The 20,824-nt window shown below is 38.4% G+C and overlaps 2 long non-coding RNA genes across 2 annotated transcripts; one reads left to right on the forward strand and one right to left on the reverse strand.

The window, feature by feature from the left end:
* Window positions 1-597: 597 nt before the first annotated feature.
* Window positions 598-18,307, reverse strand: LOC129350732 (uncharacterized). Its single transcript, XR_008604220.1, has 3 exons — window positions 18,066-18,307; window positions 1,401-4,576; window positions 598-735 (listed from the first exon to the last, which is right to left on the reverse strand). It is a non-coding gene; the product is annotated as an uncharacterized LOC129350732 (long non-coding RNA).
* Window positions 722-4,431, forward strand: LOC118469758 (uncharacterized). Its single transcript, XR_008604219.1, has 2 exons — window positions 722-1,483; window positions 2,282-4,431. It is a non-coding gene; the product is annotated as an uncharacterized LOC118469758 (long non-coding RNA).
* Window positions 18,308-20,824: the final 2,517 nt, after the last annotated feature.

The raw sequence follows: 20,824 nt of genomic DNA on the forward strand, positions 1-20,824 counted from the left end.
CATCATAGTGTTAAATCATTACAGTTAAGTTCTAACAACATTTCATATGTTCTTAACAGTTCAGCAAGGACTTAATTCTCATTTTCTCTCGGTTTTAGTTGGTTTGCTTCAGTCAACAACAGAAGGGGTTAGAAGCAGAGTGGTCTAACCCACAAAAAATTCTGTAATATTTTATGGTCTAGATTTTAAGTGGCAAAGTGGTCAAATTCACAACCCAAACCCAGCGTTACAGTAGCACTTTGAATGTTCGACTATTCTCACAACTTTGAACTCTTTATTCTGAAAAACTACAGAAACAGGGTTAGACCACTCTGCTTCCAAACCCTTCAACGTACGGTGTTATTTTACTAGTTTTGTATTTGATTTCCTCAGAAAAGCAGGTTCCAGCTAACTTTAAGGATGCTTTGTGGAGTTTTTGTCTGATTGTATGCCTCCTTGGCCATTGTTTACTGGCTGCAGCCTCCTTCCCTGCCTTTGTTAGTGTAATGCTGTATGTCGTCCAAATTATCACCAAAAATGTCACAGTTTAGTATGTGGTCCAAAATTTGACAAAAACGTCATAGTTTAGTATGTGGTCCAAAATATCACCAAAAACGTCACAGTTTAGTATGTCGTCCAAAATGTGACCAAAAACGTCATCGTTTAGTATGTCGTCCAACAAGTGGAATAATCTGAACAATAGAACCTTCACTTCACTTTGGTTCTCCAGCGTAATCCACTGTGGCTGATGTATACCTGCAGGGAATGGAAAACAGAACTTTAAGGTCTTTGAAGGTAACACCACCAGACTGCTGGTTCAGTTCCAGGGATGGAACCTCATGAGTAGAATCCTTCACAGAATATATCAAGTCTGCTGACAGCAACATCAAGTTTGAAAAGGAGACTGTCAAGTCTGTATGAACTGTGCTGGACAGAAACCTCAACATTTTCTTTGCCTGAAACCTACAAACACAGACCAATAACAGCTGTTTGGCTTCCATTAGCCACTGGAACGTAAGCTGGAGGTTTGGTGAAACAGATTTGGTAAACCAGCATTTTCCTCTCCTATGTAGCTGGAATGTCTGTAAAACTTAAAAGAATTCTCTCCAAACACAACATACCAGTGCAGCTCCAACCCAGCAATATTCTTAGACAAAACACAGTCTGTCCTGAGGATGAAGCAATAAATAGAGCAACGTTCTATGTGCAGCTCAATGCAGCGAGGAGTGGACAGACCTGTATTAAGGACAGACTAAACAACTGTTCCATAAATAAGAACATCAGCAGCTCACCTTTATCTGACAGATAAAGGACTCAGGGATGTCCACATTCTGGACAGAGAAAACAGTTGGTTTGATAGACGAATGTTAAACTACAACATCCATTTCTCAACAGGGATGGTGGTTAATGGCGCCACTTACCAGCTACATACAAGGTAGTCCTGAGAGTCCTCCCCAGGCAGTTTCACTGCTATCCACACCACGAGTCAGTCAGAAGTAAGGAGGTAAACATCTTAAAGAAGCAGAAAGAGAAGTCAAGGCTATGATTAGAATTGGCAAAAATAAGTATGCTGACTTATCTTTAATATTTACCTTTTTGTTTGCATCACTGGATGTCATGACAACCTCATTAGTCTGTTATACATCATCTCATTATTAACAGTTTTAATGATATATATTCAGAATCCAATCAAAACTGTTTTATTTTTTTAATTGCAGTGCTTGCTGTACTTTCCACTCCAGGTATTAGCAGTTTTAGGTCATCTAGACCTCACTGAACAGCTTTCAAATGGATTACTACTTCAGTAGAACCTGGTGCTTCTGAAAACTGATTACAGCAAAAATCCATCCAGATTATCTGCTGGAACTGAAGCCCAAATAGTTCCAGCAACATTTTGAAATTTCATGAACCCAACGAATCTGTTTCCTGACTCTAAAATAAGCCTTTTTTGTAGCTTCGGGGAACGTCTCAGCCCTGATATGATGAAGTAGGAGGCAGAACTTTACACTGTGAGATTAAAGCTGGACAGAAGATTTATCTGCAGTTTCTGCCGATACTTCTGGCACAAGGAGCGAACCTTCATCCCGGGCCTTTGGGACAGCTTCTGCAGGGTCAATAAGAAATGCTTCAACTTCAGTGTATCGGAACCTACATGCTTATATAGCACTATTTGTGTTTCTGGGTTGGATTTAAATTGGTCTTTCTTTTGAAAGTTTTACAGATCCGACCCTCTGAGTCTGCTTCAGTAATTGACAGTTGCTATTCTCTCAAATGTTTTTTTTTTTTCCTCTTCACTGTGCAGGGAGACGGTTGGATCTATAATAACCCTCTGTGGAAGTCGACCTGACATCAGAACACTGTTTCCTCATGGACGATAACGGAGATGGCGCTCCCCTCGCTGAAGACGGAGGTCAAAGAAACGGAGCAGAGTCCTCCTCAGACCTTCAGACTCACTGACTAACAGGAAACTAGCAAGGTGCCAAAGGGATCTCCACTGTTTGAACCAAGACGGTTTGGGACTCTTGGGACAGCAGTTCAGCATTTTTATATACAGTTAATAGTATTACTATTCAAAGTAGAGTATTTCTATTTTTCACCTTGCCAAGGCCTTTTTTTGCACATGCACAGTAACGACGTCTGCCACCTACTTTGTATTTTTTTTTTAACGATCAGTCCGTTCTCTCAGACATCGTTTGGTTGTGAGCTTTTAGTCTTTTAGTCACGCAGCGTTAGAATGGATCCAGTCTCCTGTAACACATTATACTGTAGCTGTAAACGAGTCTGTTTATAAAGCACTTTTACCATAGAAATAAAGCTACTATTTTATATCTATGGCTTTTAACAATCAGGGTGGTCTCTCAGAGCTTTACAGGAGGTAAGGTCACCTAACCAGATTTAAACTATTAGAAATCCAGAGGTAAACAGATGTACTACATTAGATGATGTGTTACTATATAATATTAAATGGTATATTACAGCAAGCTACTAGAAAGTAAAGGTCCTGATTGTTTTGTCTGCACTATGAATGTATTTAGGCACATTTTAATAGTACCGTATGCTACTTTCCCATCTTGTACTGTTTGCTACTACACATGCTTACTGTGTTGTACCTTTTATTTTGTCTACAATATGTCGCTCACTGAGTGAAACACCTCTGCCTGACAGATGATTTCCATTACTACCTCTCTCATTTGACTATCCAGGCCATTATACGTGTTCTCTTCTGAAAGAAAAACCGTCGGTGTGTTTGTGGCTGAATGCTCCTGGGTGCTCTAATCTGTTTTCTATCTGTGCCCCCTAAGATAACACTTGTGTAATTAGGCAGCCCCTGCACACCCAGCCCGAGGCCCCTGAAGTTAATACGTATCTTTAGGTGGCCCGTGGGGATGAATATAGATGAGGCTGCTTGCAGAAACACACAACCATGTTCTTACATCTGGGGGTCGCTGGAAGGTTGCTTCTGTGAAGATGAGAGGACGATCTACCAGAATAACAATCACAGGGAACTGGGGTAACCGGCCTGGTGGATGGAAGAGGTAATATACGGCTTCATATTACTCACATTTTACAGTCAACGGCCAACTTTAACAGATCTAAACGAGCACCCCAACGATTTTTTTTGTTTATAAAAGGATATGAGCATAAACTCCTACCTGCTTCCTTCAATTTAATTCTTAAATGTGTTGTTGTGTTTTGTACTTTTAGCCAGGTGGATTTACCAGATGCCATTTTGTAGCATCCACCATGACGGTCTAATTACACCACATTACAGCACCATAGATGGTCTGTGGAACATGGACGGAGCCAACAAGATGTGGAAAAATGCTTCAAAACTTTAAATTTGGTAGTTTACTATCTGACCCAGAACTCAAGGTCACTACACAAACACTTATTGTAGTGAATCACAATGTAGCCCCACCTTAACCCTTTGATGCACAACATGAGGCAAAAGTGACCAATATTCAATGGAAAATGGGTATCTGTTGAGCATTAAAGGGTTAAAGCACACCCTGCTTTATGGTCCAGTTGACTCTAAATGATACCACCCATCCATCTATAATCCATACATCGTTTAATCCTGTGTAGGGTTGCAGGGGGGCTGGACTCTAAATGGTACCATAATTTATTAAATAAACATCATGCATATTGAAGGAGTCTCCAAACTACCAGTTGAGACCATAAACTGACCGGGAAAATGTTTGCTGAGGTGACAAATCATAATTTTAACACTGATTTCCCTTTTCAAACCCAAAGGTGACATCCATCTTTTACAGAATGTATGTGCGGTACAGAACAAATTGCTTTTCATGACTGTTTTCTGATACTGGCCTAACATGAAACTAACAAACAGCTAAACACACATAAGGATATGGACTCACTGAAGTAGATGGTGATTGTGGATAAACAAAGGACTGTACATTAATAAAGACCTTCTACCTTTTTTAAATTAAACATGATGTTCTGTGTGTGTTTATAACGATGATTCAAACAACACCCGTTATCAACTCTGACTAGAGGACATATACAACACCTCACCTGTCACACCACAGGTCATCACTGTACCACAGGTCAGCCACCGAAGGTAGTGCTAATATATCTAAAAACAAACAAAACTACATGTAAAATTTAACACATATATTCATGATACCTGGGCTAATGCTCCATACTAACTTCATACTCATGACCAGATTCACAGCTAACAAATTTAGCATGTAACAAGCTAAATGACGACATGTCAACATGTTTAACATTAGCGTATATTAGCAAGTTAGCAACTAGTCAAGTCACTGTTATTAATGGAGCATATTTTAAATCACAGACGTTGAGCCAAAGTGCCCCCCCCCCCGTGATCTGATTGGCCACCCCGTGTGCCCCTCAAAATTTTTCGTTGGACATTTACATTACTGAAACTCCGATTTCCGACGCTCCTGAACGCAACTTCGTTGTCCGACTGCAACTGAATGCACCAATGACGTTAGTTTGATCTTTTGATTGGTATTTCGTTTGGATTTGAAGAAGCTTTGAAGACGTTTCCTGATGCCGGAGGAGAGCTTAAACCTTGGCGGTAAGAAGACTGTGGCCGTTTCTCAGCACGTAACTGTCCGGACTTACGTTCTGACGTACTCGTGAAACGTCATCATGGAGACTGCATCGGCCTAGTGTGCATAGATATGAATGAGTAGATAGGACACGTTCCTTTGAGCTGCGTGCTAATGCGAGGCTAAGCTAGCAGGGGCAAAGTTTCAGTGTATTCTGTCGATGTAGACAGCGTGGAAATGAAAGGAAAGAGATGTACATTGTAGAATTGTAGTAATTGTGGGCTGACTGATTTACTGATTATCAGTTTTTTATTTTTTACTGATTTACGGTAACAAATAAATTTAAAAATGGCGCTACTTTGGCTCTGAACCTTTATCTACCTGTGGTCGCTCTGTCTTCTGGAGTGATTTGATTGGTTACACGTCACGAATAAAACTCCTTTAACTTAACATCTGTAAACAAAACAAAAACGTATCAACAAAGTTTTCTGTTAGAGTTTGTGTTCTACTAAGTTTAACTCCAAGATTTTAAACACTTTCATTTACTGCAAATGAATATCTACTCCAAATGTCTCACTAATAATCATTATCAGCCTTAAAGACCCACAAAACACCCCTCTATACTTGACAACACTTAGTACAGTCCGGTTCCCCTTCTATAAATCTGCTTGGAATCTTCCACTTCCTGTTTGTCAAAGTGGCCTTCTACCTGGACAGGTTTTGTTGGAGCTCATGCAACAAACATTTTGGGTAACTGCACTTTAATATGGATGGATGACACTGAATTAGAGTCTGTTTTAATGAGACTGAGTTAAGATGTGTAGCTCTGTCATTAAATAGGAAATTATTTCTCAGAATTCACAGAGAAAAGTCTGAAATGTTTGCTAGGTTAGCGTCCCACATGTTCTTTGGCTCAGCTAAAGCTAACTCTCTCCAACTTGTGGATCTCTTTAGTTGCTTGTTGTTAAAATATCTTGCTAGAGGTGCTGAAGCTCAGACAGTCTGAGATGTTTGTTCAAAATAAGCTCATTCTCAAGTCTGATCTGAACTGTCCTCTTTTGTTTGAACTTTCCCTAAACTTAGGAGTTAATGACAGAGCAGCACATCCAGACTCAGTCTCATTTATGTAGAGATTAAACTTCAGTGTCATTCATTGATGGTAAAGTGCAGTTTTTCAAATGTTTGTTGCACGTGCTCCCGACCAAACCAGTCCAGGTGGAAGACGATGTGAAGAGAAAGCTCCAGAGGATGAATATCACACTTTTACGTTGGAAATAAATGTCCTTTAATTAGACGTTGTCATGCAAAAGTTGGGTTTCCCTTTAATGATGTTCAAATCTTTGTTGAGTGTTTTGTTGATGTTGGTTTCTAAATGTTTTCTGACACTCGGCCCCAAAGATTAAAACCTTCTACGGCTCACAAGCTGCAACAATTCACACATTATCAACTATCTTTCTGACTAAACTAAGATAAAAAGTGAAAAACTGCCTGATTCCTGCATCATGAATGTAAATCTTTCTGGTTTTTATGACAGTAAACTGAATATACTTGGGTTTGACATTTTATAAACCAAAACAAGAAATAAATTAGTGGCGAAAACAATCAACAGATTAATGGACAAAGAAAATGTGTTTTCCAACATTACAAGATACATACAATTTGAATTCAATTTTATTTATATAACGCCAGTTACAGGTCAAATTGTCTCAAGACGCTTTATTTTTATATTTTTTGTCATATTTAAAATATGACAAAGTAAGAAATTTAAACCTCTTGACTAATCCATTTTATTATTTGGTTTTTAAGAGACTAATGGACAGCTAAAATAACTTTCTAAACTACAACTAATAAACATGAGGTCAAATAGAAGGAAGAGTTTTAAATACTGCAGTCCCACGACGACAAGAATAAAGTTTGTCAACAAAAGGTAAATCTGCTGGTGAATTCCATTGAAGTCCTAATAAATGACAATAAAGTGTGATACTAAAGGTTTGTGGTGCTAAAAATCTCCAAGTAAAGATATGAAGTTGAACATCTGGATGGAGGTTGATAAAAGTTGACGTCCCTTCATTTCTCTGGAGCGACTCCATGGATTTTCTGGATGGTGGTTAAAGACCTGCTCTTCTAGTGGTCTTCCTTCTAGTCGCTGTAAAAAGTCAGTCCATCCTGGCCGACTTCAACACCTCTTCATGACAACTTGTTCTGCCACCGACCTGGTGGAAACTCCAGAAACTCGGGAAAACCTGTCGAGACTCGAAAAACTCGTGGAGACTCGAAGAACTCGTCGGGCGGAGGAAGGTGTGGTGGGGGAGTCTGGGTGGAGTCAGGGCGGAGAGTAGGCGGGGAGGTGGGTGGCGGCCTCCCCCCCCTCTACTCCCCCCACCTCCCCGCCTACTCTCCGCCCTGACTCCACCCAGACTCCGCCTTGGCTCCACCCATGTGGTCACTTGAGGAACTACGATGCCAAAGGGACGACGAAATTATTTCTTTGTATCTGATCTGTAGCTCAGTGAGTTAAGGATTTGCCTATGGAGCTGCAGGTCGCTGGTTCAAGACCAGACCCTTCTTAGGTTTTTATCAAAATCCTGACAAAGACGAAGAAAGAAAATTGCCAGTGGCGGGTCTCGAACCTGCGACCTTCCAGTCACTAGTCCATCCTCTTATCCCCCTGAGCTACTCGCTCAGATACAAATTCTTCTTTTTTTTGCGCATTTATCATCTATTTTTTGTCGTGTTCGAGTTTTTTTTTAACTCGTGTCTCGACTCGACCGTTTTTCTCAGGAGGTTGGGCTTCAGCCTTTGTGCTGGAGGGTGGAACCCTCAGTTCCAAGACTTTCCAAAGCCTCCACACCTCCCGAGTCCTCAGGACCTGAGCTTTCACACAGTCTGAGGGCTGAAATTTTCTAAGTCCCACAGTAGATCTCTGTTAGTTTGAACCTTCAGACAGTCCAAGGACTGATATCTTCCAAGTTCCTGAGTAATTCTCTGTTAGTTTGAACCTTCAGACAGTCCAAGGACTGATATCTTCCAAGTTCCTGAGTAGTTCTCTGTTAGTTTGAACCTTCAGACAGTCTGAGGACTGATATCTTCTAAGTTCCTGAGTAGTTCTCTGTTAGTTTGAACCTTTAGACAGTCTGAGGGCTGAAGTTTTAAAAGTTTCTCAGTACTTCTCTGTTAGTTTGAACCTTCAGACAGTCTGAGGACTGAAGTTTTAAAAGTTTCTCAGTACTTCTCTGTTAGTTTGAACATTTTGGTTAACAGAAGCCTTAAAACTTGTGACCATGAGTCTTGATTTCACATTTAGACCATCCATCTGAGTTCTTCGTAGACCTTCACCTGTGGGTTTTTTAGAAATACTAAACAAACTTTGATTCTCTTCACTGAACAGTAAAGTTTGTGGAGATCAGAAGGTAACATTAGTTTGATCGGTGCCTTCAACTACTAGTAGACTTTATCTGGAAAGCAGTTTTCTGAAATGAGTTCTTAGTAAATCTGTCCACAATCAAACCAAGAACATAGAAAGAGGAAATGTTTGAAGAAACAACTTGATGTTTTCATTTCAGACTAGAAAACACTGTAAGACCTTTATCTGTTTTTGCTCTTTTTGATCGTTTTATTGTTTCTTCTGTTTAATTTGATCTTCTAAAGTTTAACTGGTGTCTTTTCAAATGTTTTGTCTTTAGTTTGATTCTTCTTCAATGTTTAGTTTTGCTCTTTTCTCACCTTTTATTCTTTTCTAAGGTCTGATTGGATTTCCAAATGTTTTGTCTTTTTAATGTTAAATTGTTGTTTTTTCAAATGTTTTATCGGCTTGTTTGAAAAATTTCCTTTTCTTTCCCAGTGTTTAATTTTTAGATTAAATCTTTGTTAAGGTTTTTCTTTTTAAATGTTTTACCACCTTTTAATGTTTAATTTTTCTTTTTAAATGCTTCATCGTATTTTCCTCATTAATTCCTATTTAGAGTTTTATTGTCTTTAAGATTTAATTTTCTAATAAAACATTTAATTTTTTTAATTAAATGCTTTGTCTTTTTAAAGGTTTAATAATCTAATTAAATGTTTTGTATTTTTTTAAATGTTTAATATTCTTGTTTAATTGTATTTTTTAAATGTTTGTCTAAAATATTTCATTTTTAATGTTTAATATTTTCGTTTTAAAAATTTTGTTTAATTTCATAATTACATGTTTTGTATCTTCTGTTTAATTATCTAATTAAATATTTGGTCTGTTTAATATAATTTAATTGTATTTAATGTTTAATTTTCTTTCTAAAAGTTTTATTATATTAAATGTTTTTTTCCTTTGATTTAATTGATTTTTTTTACTGTAGTTTATTTCTTTAATCTTTTTTTCTGTCAAGATTTTAACCCCAACCTTAAAAATGAAACAAACCCTTAAATCACAATGAAAATACTTCTGTTGTCACAATCATGAGTTAGTCAATTATTCAGTTTATCAATTCAACTTTATTTGTTTAGCACCTTTCACACAGATGACAGAACTAAACAAGCAAAGAGAAAAAAACTGCTAAAACTATGATTAAAACTCAAAAACATATTTTTTAAAAAAAGATTTAACATGGTAATAAAATATGTTGTGTCCAGGGGATGGAGGGAGTTTATTGAAGTCTTCTTGGGCTCACATGGGAAATCATTTAAAATATAAACTTGATATTCAGTCTAAGGAAACTGCAGAGCGACAGAAGAACCAACAGTATCTCCTGTTTTTTCCTTTAATGAATAGACTCTTCTTGTGCTTTCAGACCAAAGAACTACAGACTCTTCACAACCTGCTCAAACTCTTGGTACAGGACCTCACCACACGGGTCAAGAAGGTTTCCGTCTCATTTCTACTCTGAAGCTCACCTTCTCCTGCTCAAACTGCTGACAAATGTTTCTGCTGCTCTAAAGTCTGGTCTCCAGAACTTCCTAAAAACTCTCAAAGTCTCTTCTGCTGCAGGTTGCTTTGTAGAACTGTTGCAGAAAACCTCACTAAACCACATGGAGGGGCCTCAAGATAGTCGTCCAAATGAAACCATACAAAAACCAAACTAGCACAACCCAAACGCTAAAGTCTCCTGCAGCCTACCATAGAACCTCTGAGAACAGAGAATCAGGACAGGAACTCTTACCTTCTGGACAACCAACGTTGGTTCACAAACAAGAATACAGAATGTGTCTGACCAGAAACCCCTAAAGACTCACTACAGCCAAGATAAAGACACAACTCAGCTGCAGCAAATCCACTAATCACTGCACACACTAGCACCATGTGCTAACTATGGCTAAAGAACCACATTTACCAAGACAACTATCCAGTACAAAGCCCTAAAACACACCAAGAAACACATTAAAGACAATTTTACTGCTGGAAGCTGCAAGCCAATGCCTCAAAAACACACTAAAGCAACGGAGTCAAACCCGGTTCACTGGTGAAGGGAAGCAGAGGAAATGTTTGTCTGCAGCTAAATAAAGCAGGAAGACACTGAGCTGCTCAGGTGTTCCTGATAACACCAAGCAGCCACCTGGACAGCCAATAGGAACACAGCTTCCTGGAAGTCCAGTGTTTTTTCAGCAACACACCATACTATGACGTTTTTACAATGATGGTTCTACTATGAAGCCAGTTTGACATGTTCAGGTGTTCTTTGTGTGAAAACTCAGAGATTTCAGGTATCAGAAGGTGGCTTTCAACTTTCTTTATTAACTTTCTGCTTCAACTTTAAACTAAATTTCCTTGACTAAGCCAGCCCTCTGGACTTCCAGGAAGCTGTGTTCCTATTGGCTGTCCAGGTGGCTGCTTGGTGTTATCAGGAACACCTGAGCAGCTTGGTGTTATCAGGAACACCTGAGCAGCTCAGTGTCTTTCTGCTTTATTTAGCTGCAGACAAACATTTCCTCTGCTTCCCTTCACCAGTGAACCGGGTTTGACTCCGTTGCTTTAGTGTGTTTTTGAGGCGTTGGCTTGCAGCTTCCAGCAGTAAAATTGTCTTTAATGTGTTTCTTGGTGTGTTTTAGGGCTTTGTACCAGATAGTTGTCTTGGTAAATGTGGTTCTTTAGCCACAGTTAGCACATGGTGCTAATGTGTGCAGTGATTAGTGGATTTGCTGCAGCTGAGTTGTGTCTTTATCTTGGCTGTAGTGAGTCTTTAGAGGTTTCTGGTCAGACACATTCTGTATTCTTGTTTGTGAACCAACGTTGGTTGTCCAGAAGGTAAGAGTTCCTGTCCTGATTCTCTGTTCTCAGAGGTTCTATGGTAGGCTGCAGGAGACTTTAGCGTTTGGGTTGTGCTAGTTTGGTTTTTGTATGGTTTCATTTGGACGACTATCTTGAGGCCCCTCCATGTGGTTTAGTGAGGTTTTCTGCAACAGTTCTACAAAGCAACCTGCAGCAGAAGAGACTTTGAGAGTTTTTAGGAAGTTCTGGAGACCAGACTTTAGAGCAGCAGAAACATTTGTCAGCAGTTTGAGCAGGAGAAAGTGAGCTTCAGAGTAGAAATGAGACGGAAACCTTCTTGACCCGTGTGGTGAGGTCCTGTACCAAGAGTTTGAGCAGGTTGTGAAGAGTCTGTAGTTCTTTGGTCTGAAAGCACAAGAAGAGTCGACTCATTAAAGGAGAAAACAGGAGATATTGTTGATTCTTCTGTCGCTCTGCAGTTTCCTTAGACTGAATATCAAGTTTATATTTTAAATGATTTCCCATGTGAGCCCAAGAAGACTTCAATAAACTCCCTCCATCCCCTGGACACAACATATTTTATTACCATGTTAAATCTTTTTTTAAAAAATATGTTTTTGAGTTTTAATCATAGTTTTAGCAGTTTTTTTCTCTTTGCTTGTTTAGTTCTGTCATCTGTGTGAAAGGTGCTAAACAAATAAAGTTGAATTGATAAACTGAATAATTGACTAACTCATGATTGTGACAACAGAAGTATTTTCATTGTGATTTAAGGGTTTGTTTCATTTTTAAGGTTGGGGTTAAAATCTTGACAGAAAAAAAGATTAAAGAAATAAACTACAGTAAAAAAATCAATTAAATCAAAGGAAAAAAACATTTAATATAATAAAACTTTTAGAAAGAAAATTAAACATTAAATACAATTAAATTATATTAAACAGACCAAATATTTAATTAGATAATTAAACAGAAGATACAAAACATGTAATTATGAAATTAAACAAAATTTTTAAAACGAAAATATTAAACATTAAAAATGAAATATTTTAGACAAACATTTAAAAAATACAATTAAACAAGAATATTAAACATTTAAAAAAATACAAAACATTTAATTAGATTATTAAACCTTTAAAAAGACAAAGCATTTAATTAAAAAAATTAAATGTTTTATTAGAAAATTAAATCTTAAAGACAATAAAACTCTAAATAGGAATTAATGAGGAAAATACGATGAAGCATTTAAAAAGAAAAATTAAACATTAAAAGGTGGTAAAACATTTAAAAAGAAAAACCTTAACAAAGATTTAATCTAAAAATTAAACACTGGGAAAGAAAAGGAAATTTTTCAAACAAGCCGATAAAACATTTGAAAAAACAACAATTTAACATTAAAAAGACAAAACATTTGGAAATCCAATCAGACCTTAGAAAAGAATAAAAGGTGAGAAAAGAGCAAAACTAAACATTGAAGAAGAATCAAACTAAAGACAAAACATTTGAAAAGACACCAGTTAAACTTTAGAAGATCAAATTAAACAGAAGAAACAATAAAACGATCAAAAAGAGCAAAAACAGATAAAGGTCTTACAGTGTTTTCTAGTCTGAAATGAAAACATCAAGTTGTTTCTTCAAACATTTCCTCTTTCTATGTTCTTGGTTTGATTGTGGACAGATTTACTAAGAACTCATTTCAGAAAACTGCTTTCCAGATAAAGTCTACTAGTAGTTGAAGGCACCGATCAAACTAATGTTACCTTCTGATCTCCACAAACTTTACTGTTCAGTGAAGAGAATCAAAGTTTGTTTAGTATTTCTAAAAAACCCACAGGTGAAGGTCTACGAAGAACTCAGATGGATGGTCTAAATGTGAAATCAAGACTCATGGTCACAAGTTTTAAGGCTTCTGTTAACCAAAATGTTCAAACTAACAGAGAAGTACTGAGAAACTTTTAAAACTTCAGTCCTCAGACTGTCTGAAGGTTCAAACTAACAGAGAAGTACTGAGAAACTTTTAAAACTTCAGTCCTCAGACTGTCTGAAGGTTCAAACTAACAGAGAACTACTCAGGAACTTGGAAGATATCAGTCCTCGGACTGTCTGAAGGTTCAAACTAACAGAGAATTACTCAGGAACTTGGAAGATATCAGTCCTTGGACTGTCTGAAGGTTCAAACTAACAGAGATCTACTGTGGGACTTAGAAAATTTCAGCCCTCAGACTGTGTGAAAGCTCAGGTCCTGAGGACTCGGGAGGTGTGGAGGCTTTGGAAAGTCTTGGAACTGAGGGTTCCACCCTCCAGCACAAAGGCTGAAGCCCAACCTCCTGAGAAAAACGGTCGAGTCGAGACACGAGTTAAAAAAAAACTCGAACACGACAAAAAATAGATGATAAATGCGCAAAAAAAAGAAGAATTTGTATCTGAGCGAGTAGCTCAGGGGGATAAGAGGATAGACTAGTGACTGGAAGGTCGCGGGTTCGAGACCCGCCACTGGCAATTTTCTTTCTTCGTCTTTGTCAGGATTTTGATAAAAACCTAAGCAGGGTCTGGTCTTGAACCAGCGACCTGCAGCTCCATAGGCAAATCCTTAACTCACTGAGCTACAGATCAGATACAAAGAAATAATTTCGTCGTCCCTTTGGCATCGTAGTTCCTCAAGTGACCACATGGGTGGAGCCAAGGCGGAGTCTGGGTGGAGTCAGGGCGGAGAGTAGGCGGGGAGGTGGGGGGAGTAGAGGGGGGGGAGGCCGCCACCCACCTCCCCGCCTACTCTCCGCCCTGACTCCACCCAGACTCCCCCACCACACCTTCCTCCGCCCGACGAGTTCTTCGAGTCTCCACGAGTTTTTCGAGTCTCGACAGGTTTTCCCGAGTTTCTGGAGTTTCCACCAGGTCGGTGGCAGAACAAGTTGTCATGAAGAGGTGTTGAAGTCGGCCAGGATGGACTGACTTTTTACAGCGACTAGAAGGAAGACCACTAGAAGAGCAGGTCTTTAACCACCATCCAGAAAATCCATGGAGTCGCTCCAGAGAAATGAAGGGACGTCAACTTTTATCAACCTCCATCCAGATGTTCAACTTCATATCTTTACTTGGAGATTTTTAGCACCACAAACCTTTAGTATCACACTTTATTGTCATTTATTAGGACTTCAATGGAATTCACCAGCAGATTTACCTTTTGTTGACAAACTTTATTCTTGTCGTCGTGGGACTGCAGTATTTAAAACTCTTCCTTCTATTTGACCTCATGTTTATTAGTTGTAGTTTAGAAAGTTATTTTAGCTGTCCATTAGTCTCTTAAAAACCAAATAATAAAATGGATTAGTCAAGAGGTTTAAATTTCTTACTTTGTCATATTTTAAATATGACAAAAAATATAAAAATAAAGCGTCTTGAGACAATTTGACCTGTAACTGGCGTTATATAAATAAAATTGAATTCAAATTGTATGTATCTTGTAATGTTGGAAAACACATTTTCTTTGTCCATTAATCTGTTGATTGTTTTCGCCACTAATTTATTTCTTGTTTTGGTTTATAAAATGTCAAACCCAAGTATATTCAGTTTACTGTCATAAAAACCAGAAAGATTTACATTCATGATGCAGGAATCAGGCAGTTTTTCACTTTTTATCTTAGTTTAGTCAGAAAGATAGTTGATAATGTGTGAATTGTTGCAGCTTGTGAGCCGTAGAAGGTTTTAATCTTTGGGGCCGAGTGTCAGAAAACATTTAGAAACCAACATCAACAAAACACTCAACAAAGATTTGAACATCATTAAAGGGAAACCCAACTTTTGCATGACAACGTCTAATTAAAGGACATTTATTTCCAACGTAAAAGTGTGATATTCATCCTCTGGAGCTTTCTCTTCACATCGTCTTCCACCTGGACTGGTTTGGTCGGGAGCACGTGCAACAAACATTTGAAAAACTGCACTTTACCATCAATGAATGACACTGAAGTTTAATCTCTACATAAATGAGACTGAGTCTGGATGTGCTGCTCTGTCATTAACTCCTAAGTTTAGGGAAAGTTCAAACAAAAGAGGACAGTTCAGATCAGACTTGAGAATGAGCTTATTTTGAACAAACATCTCAGACTGTCTGAGCTTCAGCACCTCTAGCAAGATATTTTAACAACAAGCAACTAAAGAGATCCACAAGTTGGAGAGAGTTAGCTTTAGCTGAGCCAAAGAACATGTGGGACGCTAACCTAGCAAACATTTCAGACTTTTCTCTGTGAATTCTGAGAAATAATTTCCTATTTAATGACAGAGCTACACATCTTAACTCAGTCTCATTAAAACAGACTCTAATTCAGTGTCATCCATCCATATTAAAGTGCAGTTACCCAAAATGTTTGTTGCATGAGCTCCAACAAAACCTGTCCAGGTAGAAGGCCACTTTGACAAACAGGAAGTGGAAGATTCCAAGCAGATTTATAGAAGGGGAACCGGACTGTACTAAGTGTTGTCAAGTATAGAGGGGTGTTTTGTGGGTCTTTAAGGCTGATAATGATTATTAGTGAGACATTTGGAGTAGATATTCATTTGCAGTAAATGAAAGTGTTTAAAATCTTGGAGTTAAACTTAGTAGAACACAAACTCTAACAGAAAACTTTGTTGATACGTTTTTGTTTTGTTTACAGATGTTAAGTTAAAGGAGTTTTATTCGTGACGTGTAACCAATCAAATCACTCCAGAAGACAGAGCGACCACAGGTAGATAAAGGTTCAGAGCCAAAGTAGCGCCATTTTTAAATTTATTTGTTACCGTAAATCAGTAAAAAATAAAAAACTGATAATCAGTAAATCAGTCAGCCCACAATTACTACAATTCTACAATGTACATCTCTTTCCTTTCATTTCCACGCTGTCTACATCGACAGAATACACTGAAACTTTGCCCCTGCTAGCTTAGCCTCGCCGTAGCACGCAGCTCAAAGGAACGTGTCCTATCTACTCATTCATATCTATGCACACTAGGCCGATGCAGTCTCCATGATGACGTTTCACGAGTACGTCAGAACGTAAGTCCGGACAGTTACGTGCTGAGAAACGGCCACAGTCTTCTTACCGCCAAGGTCCAAAGCTGCTCGTCTTCTCCTCCGGCATCAGGAAACGTCTTCAAAGCTTCTTCAAATCCAAACGAAATACAATCAAAAGATCAAACTAACGTCATTGGTGCATTCAGTTGCAGTCGGACAACGAAGTTGCGTTCAGGAGCGTCGGAAATCGGAGTTTCAGTAATGTAAATGTCCAACGAAAAATTTTGAGGGGCACACGGGGTGGCCAATCAGATCGGGGGGGGGGGGGCACTGCCCCCACGGAAGATCCGCCACTGATGTCAGAGTCTCCAAAACGCCAGAAAAAGTCGCTAGATTTGTCACTAGTCCTTTTTACAAAAAAAGTCGCCAGGAGGCTTTGGAAAGTCGCCAGATTTAGCTAGAAAGTCGCCAAGTTGGCAGCACTGATTAGAGGAGACCCACATTGCTCCGTGGCCAGACTGCAGATGAATTGCCCAAAGTTGCTGCAGATCCTGTCCTGCTAACAGAGCAGGATGTAAATGAAAATGTTTCTTCACTGTCACACTAAAATAAATCACTGCCTTTACTCTCTAGTTCAGAAACATATTTTCTCACTTTTTGTCTCTCCTACAACGTTGATTACAATTACATGCAAACGGGAAATTATGCAAATTAGGCAATGACGTCATTTAGCGACCTCTAGGGACTTTTAGGACAGCCAATAGCTACTTTCCTTACTGAGGAGGTGGCAACACTGGTCAAAACATAAACGTTGCCTCTTTCCCATCGTTGTGAGGTACACAATATGCGACAAGCCCAGTTTTATCAACAGTAGCTGTCTTTCAAGCTGCACAAATAACATTAGTGTCTATGGAGTGAACAGGGTCCATCTGCAAATTGCAAAACCGCTGCAACAGCAAAGAGAGACACTAATATTCAATAACTTAACTCTTATGTACTGTAGTGTCACCACAATCACTGCAGCCTTCAACTGGTTCCTGTTGACACCAATGTTATTCCTGCAGCTTGAAAGACAGCTACTGTTGATAAAACTAGGCTTGTAGCACATTGTCTACCTCACAACGATTTGAAAGAGGCATCGTCTATAATGAGTTATTGATGCTGGAATTCTGAATCTGTGAATATCTTTCCGATTTTACTGAGCTGTGGCCCCAAGGAGCCGTGGTGGGCGTCCTTTATTTTCATTTCTGAAAGGTGGCAACCCTACACCTGTCACACCACAGGTCAGTCACTGAATGTAGTGCTAATATATCTAAAAACAAACAACTACATGTAAAATTTAACACATATATTCATGATACCTGGGCTAATGCTCCATACTAACTTCATACTCATGACCAGATTCACAGCTAACAAATTTAGCATGTAACAAGCTAAATGACGACATGTCAACATGTTTAACATTAGCATATATTAGCAAGTTAGCAACTAGTCAACTCACTGTTATTAATGGAGCATATTTTAAATCACATACGTTGAGCCAAAGTGCTTCCCAACAGAAAAATTAATTGAAGACAAGTTCTAATATTCAGGATAAATTTAATGGATTAAATGCATGCTAAAGAGTAGCTACTGCATGCTAAATAACTGAAGGAAAGGATCCAATAAATAATATGGTAGGATTCCGCAGTATGATAAATGTAAATGAGTTAACACGCTAACTGTAGCATCTTTACAATAAGCATTAACATGCTAGCAAAACAAAAGAACAACTGGTAAATTGGGTGCTATGAAATATGTGCCAGTATCTGCACATACGATGACAACTAGAAATCTCGAACAGTCAAAGCAACATTTATGGAGCAGTTGTTTTTGGTACCTTGGATTGAGTTCTTTATGTCTGCAGAGGGTCGTCTTCCACAGAGTCCATCATGCTGCATCTTTCTACAGTAGCCCTGGATGGACAAACCCAACGCTGGCTCTAGAGGGAGACTTTCATGGTCACTGTGGGTTTTCCTATAAGCCTGGTAAGGAAGGATGAGATGAAGGATGTTCAGCTGCCACTAAATTCTAGAGTGTATAAAGAAAACATTTGATGTAGGTTAGATGTCCTTTCTTCTGGCCCTGATCTCCAACCAAAACGTTCATTACCTGATCATCACTGCAACAACGGCAACATTTGTTTTCTGATGTGAGTGTGGAAACGCATTTAACATGTTAGCTTTAAAAGCATTGGATGTACTGCTTTCTATAACGACCGTAACTTAAACACTGGAAAAAATGCCCGTCTCAAAACCAGAAAAAAAAAATTATTTCAAGGAACTTTTACCTTGAAATAAGTGAAAAAATCTGCCAATAGAACAAGTGAAAAATGTCTTGGTAAGATTTCTTTAAATATGATATTTAGAATCTTGAGATTTCAAAATTAGCTGGGAAAACTTATTTTAAGGTCTATTTTACCAGGATTGTCAAGCTTAGGTGTCTTAAAAATAAGCCAGACATGCTATAAAAAAATAGCAGTTTTCACTCAAAAATAGATTTTCGCTTTCATGTAGCCTCCTAATGTGAGATGTATTAACCCTCCTGTTGTCTTCATTTACGGGCACCAAAAAATATTGTTTCCTTGTCTGAAAAAAATCCAAAAAATCTGCAAAAAAATTCCCAAAATCTGAAGTGAAATTCACTGGATTTAATGTTCTTAAGAAACATTTTTAACATTTCTTTTTTTTCCACCAAAAAATGCTCAAAGATTTCCCGAAAACGTTGAAAATGTGGGCATCAGATGATTCAATGTGAAAACATGTATTTTTTCCCCCACATTTTCAAACTTTAAAACAGGTCAATTTTGACCCACAGTTTTCTTGTAAAATTCAACTCAAAACAAGAATATTTCAAGATTGTTTGACTTCACAAGATATTTAAGATGCATTGTCTTAAAACAAGTCCCTCCATCTGCTGAAATGTCTCTTAGGTGAATTTATCTTAAATATAGTGGGATGAGACGTTGTTGCAGTGACCTGCCATCAGGTGTGGCTGTGTGCTACACCTGGTGCCAGCTGACCCTCCACCTACATGAAAAATCCAAGCAAATAGGATTTTAGAGTGGTTCGTGCTTCGTTTGTGCTGATTTGTGCCGCTAAAATATTCGTTTGTGCTGCTATAGTTTTTGAGATATTAAAGATTATTTTTTAGGTCATTCAGGGGTTATCATCCCCCCAGCTTGCTCCAAAATGCACCAGACTGGTCTACTTTTTTAGTGCTTCGTTTGTGCTGATTTGTGCTGCTAAAATATTCGTTTGTGCTACTACAGTTTCTGAGATATTACCAGTTTTATTTACAGACGATCACATGACCCAGGTTGATGACGTCTGTGGTCTGCGCCATATAGACATCAACACCACCGTCTGTGGCAGTGGCTTTCTATGGCTTTCTATGGCTTTCACCAGCTGCCGCCTGCAAATACCTTGACCCGAATTGATGACGTCTGTGGTCTGCGACGTTTATAACGTGTTAACGTATATAACGTGTATAATAACTAAAGTAACATCTGAGGATGTTCAACCTGTGTTATTGCTGGAAAATGTATTTTTGACAAATAAAGTAAAAAAAAAAAAACGACCAGTGTAGTTAATTTTGGGGGGAGTGAGGACGTCATCGCGCAAAAACACAACTTGTAGTATCTCAGAAACTATAGCAGCACAAACGAACATTTTAAGGGCACAAATCAGCACTAACCACTCAGCCTGTTTGCTTGGATTTTTCATGTGGGTGGGGGTTTAGCTTCGCCGGTGCGTGGCAGCGGACGGCACAGGAAACCTGTCAGCGGGCGCGCGCTGTGCGCCTCAGCAGGTGAGCGCAACTGAGGCAATCAGCCGCACACGCCAGGAACTCAAGCAGTATCAGCGGAGAACCAGACATTCTGGCTGGTGAACGGAGCAACAGCAGCAGGAAACAGGGACAAAGAAAGAAAGCAGGGACTAAAAACGCCTGGGAAAAGGAATGAAACCAACAGAGGCTGCCGGTAAGCTGATGTCTCACTGGACTCTGTTTAGGTGCTTTCTGGCTGTGATCTTGAGGACACGTTTGAGTTGTACTGCCTGGTTTGTTAGTTAATATTATTATCTGTGTGGGTAAAAATTCTGCGAAGGTGCAATTTGTGTTATTTTAGAAACCCACTGTTTATCTGGCTTAAAATATTTATTTACATAATTAGATGAAAAGTAGTCCATTGTTTGCTAAAACCTTTGTTTAGAAAATAGTTTATGAATGGCATTAGTTAAATGAATTTTGCTTGATTTTTAATTCATGGGTAAATGCAAAGAACTAAAAGAAACTTTTAAAAATACCAATGTAAAATCTGTTTAATGCTTGTAAAATCCGTATAAAATAATTCAGGTAAAATTAGTTAATTTAAAACATTGTTCTAAGATGTAGGACTAAATTTATGTTTATTTAAAACCTGATTGAGTATTATGGGTTTAATTAATGATTATGTTTATACAAAATATACTTACTTTACTAAGTTGGGGGAAGCATATGTATTTATATTTGTTTTATTTTTGTGTTTTAAAGGTTTTCCACCTTCCTCCTTCTTCACTGCTTAAATTAAAATAAAGAAGAGATCTGAGTGAAATCCTG

The sequence above is a fragment of the Amphiprion ocellaris genome, chromosome 15 (assembly GCF_022539595.1).
Source record: "Amphiprion ocellaris isolate individual 3 ecotype Okinawa chromosome 15, ASM2253959v1, whole genome shotgun sequence".
In the NCBI taxonomy this organism is placed as follows: Eukaryota; Metazoa; Chordata; class Actinopteri; family Pomacentridae; genus Amphiprion; species Amphiprion ocellaris.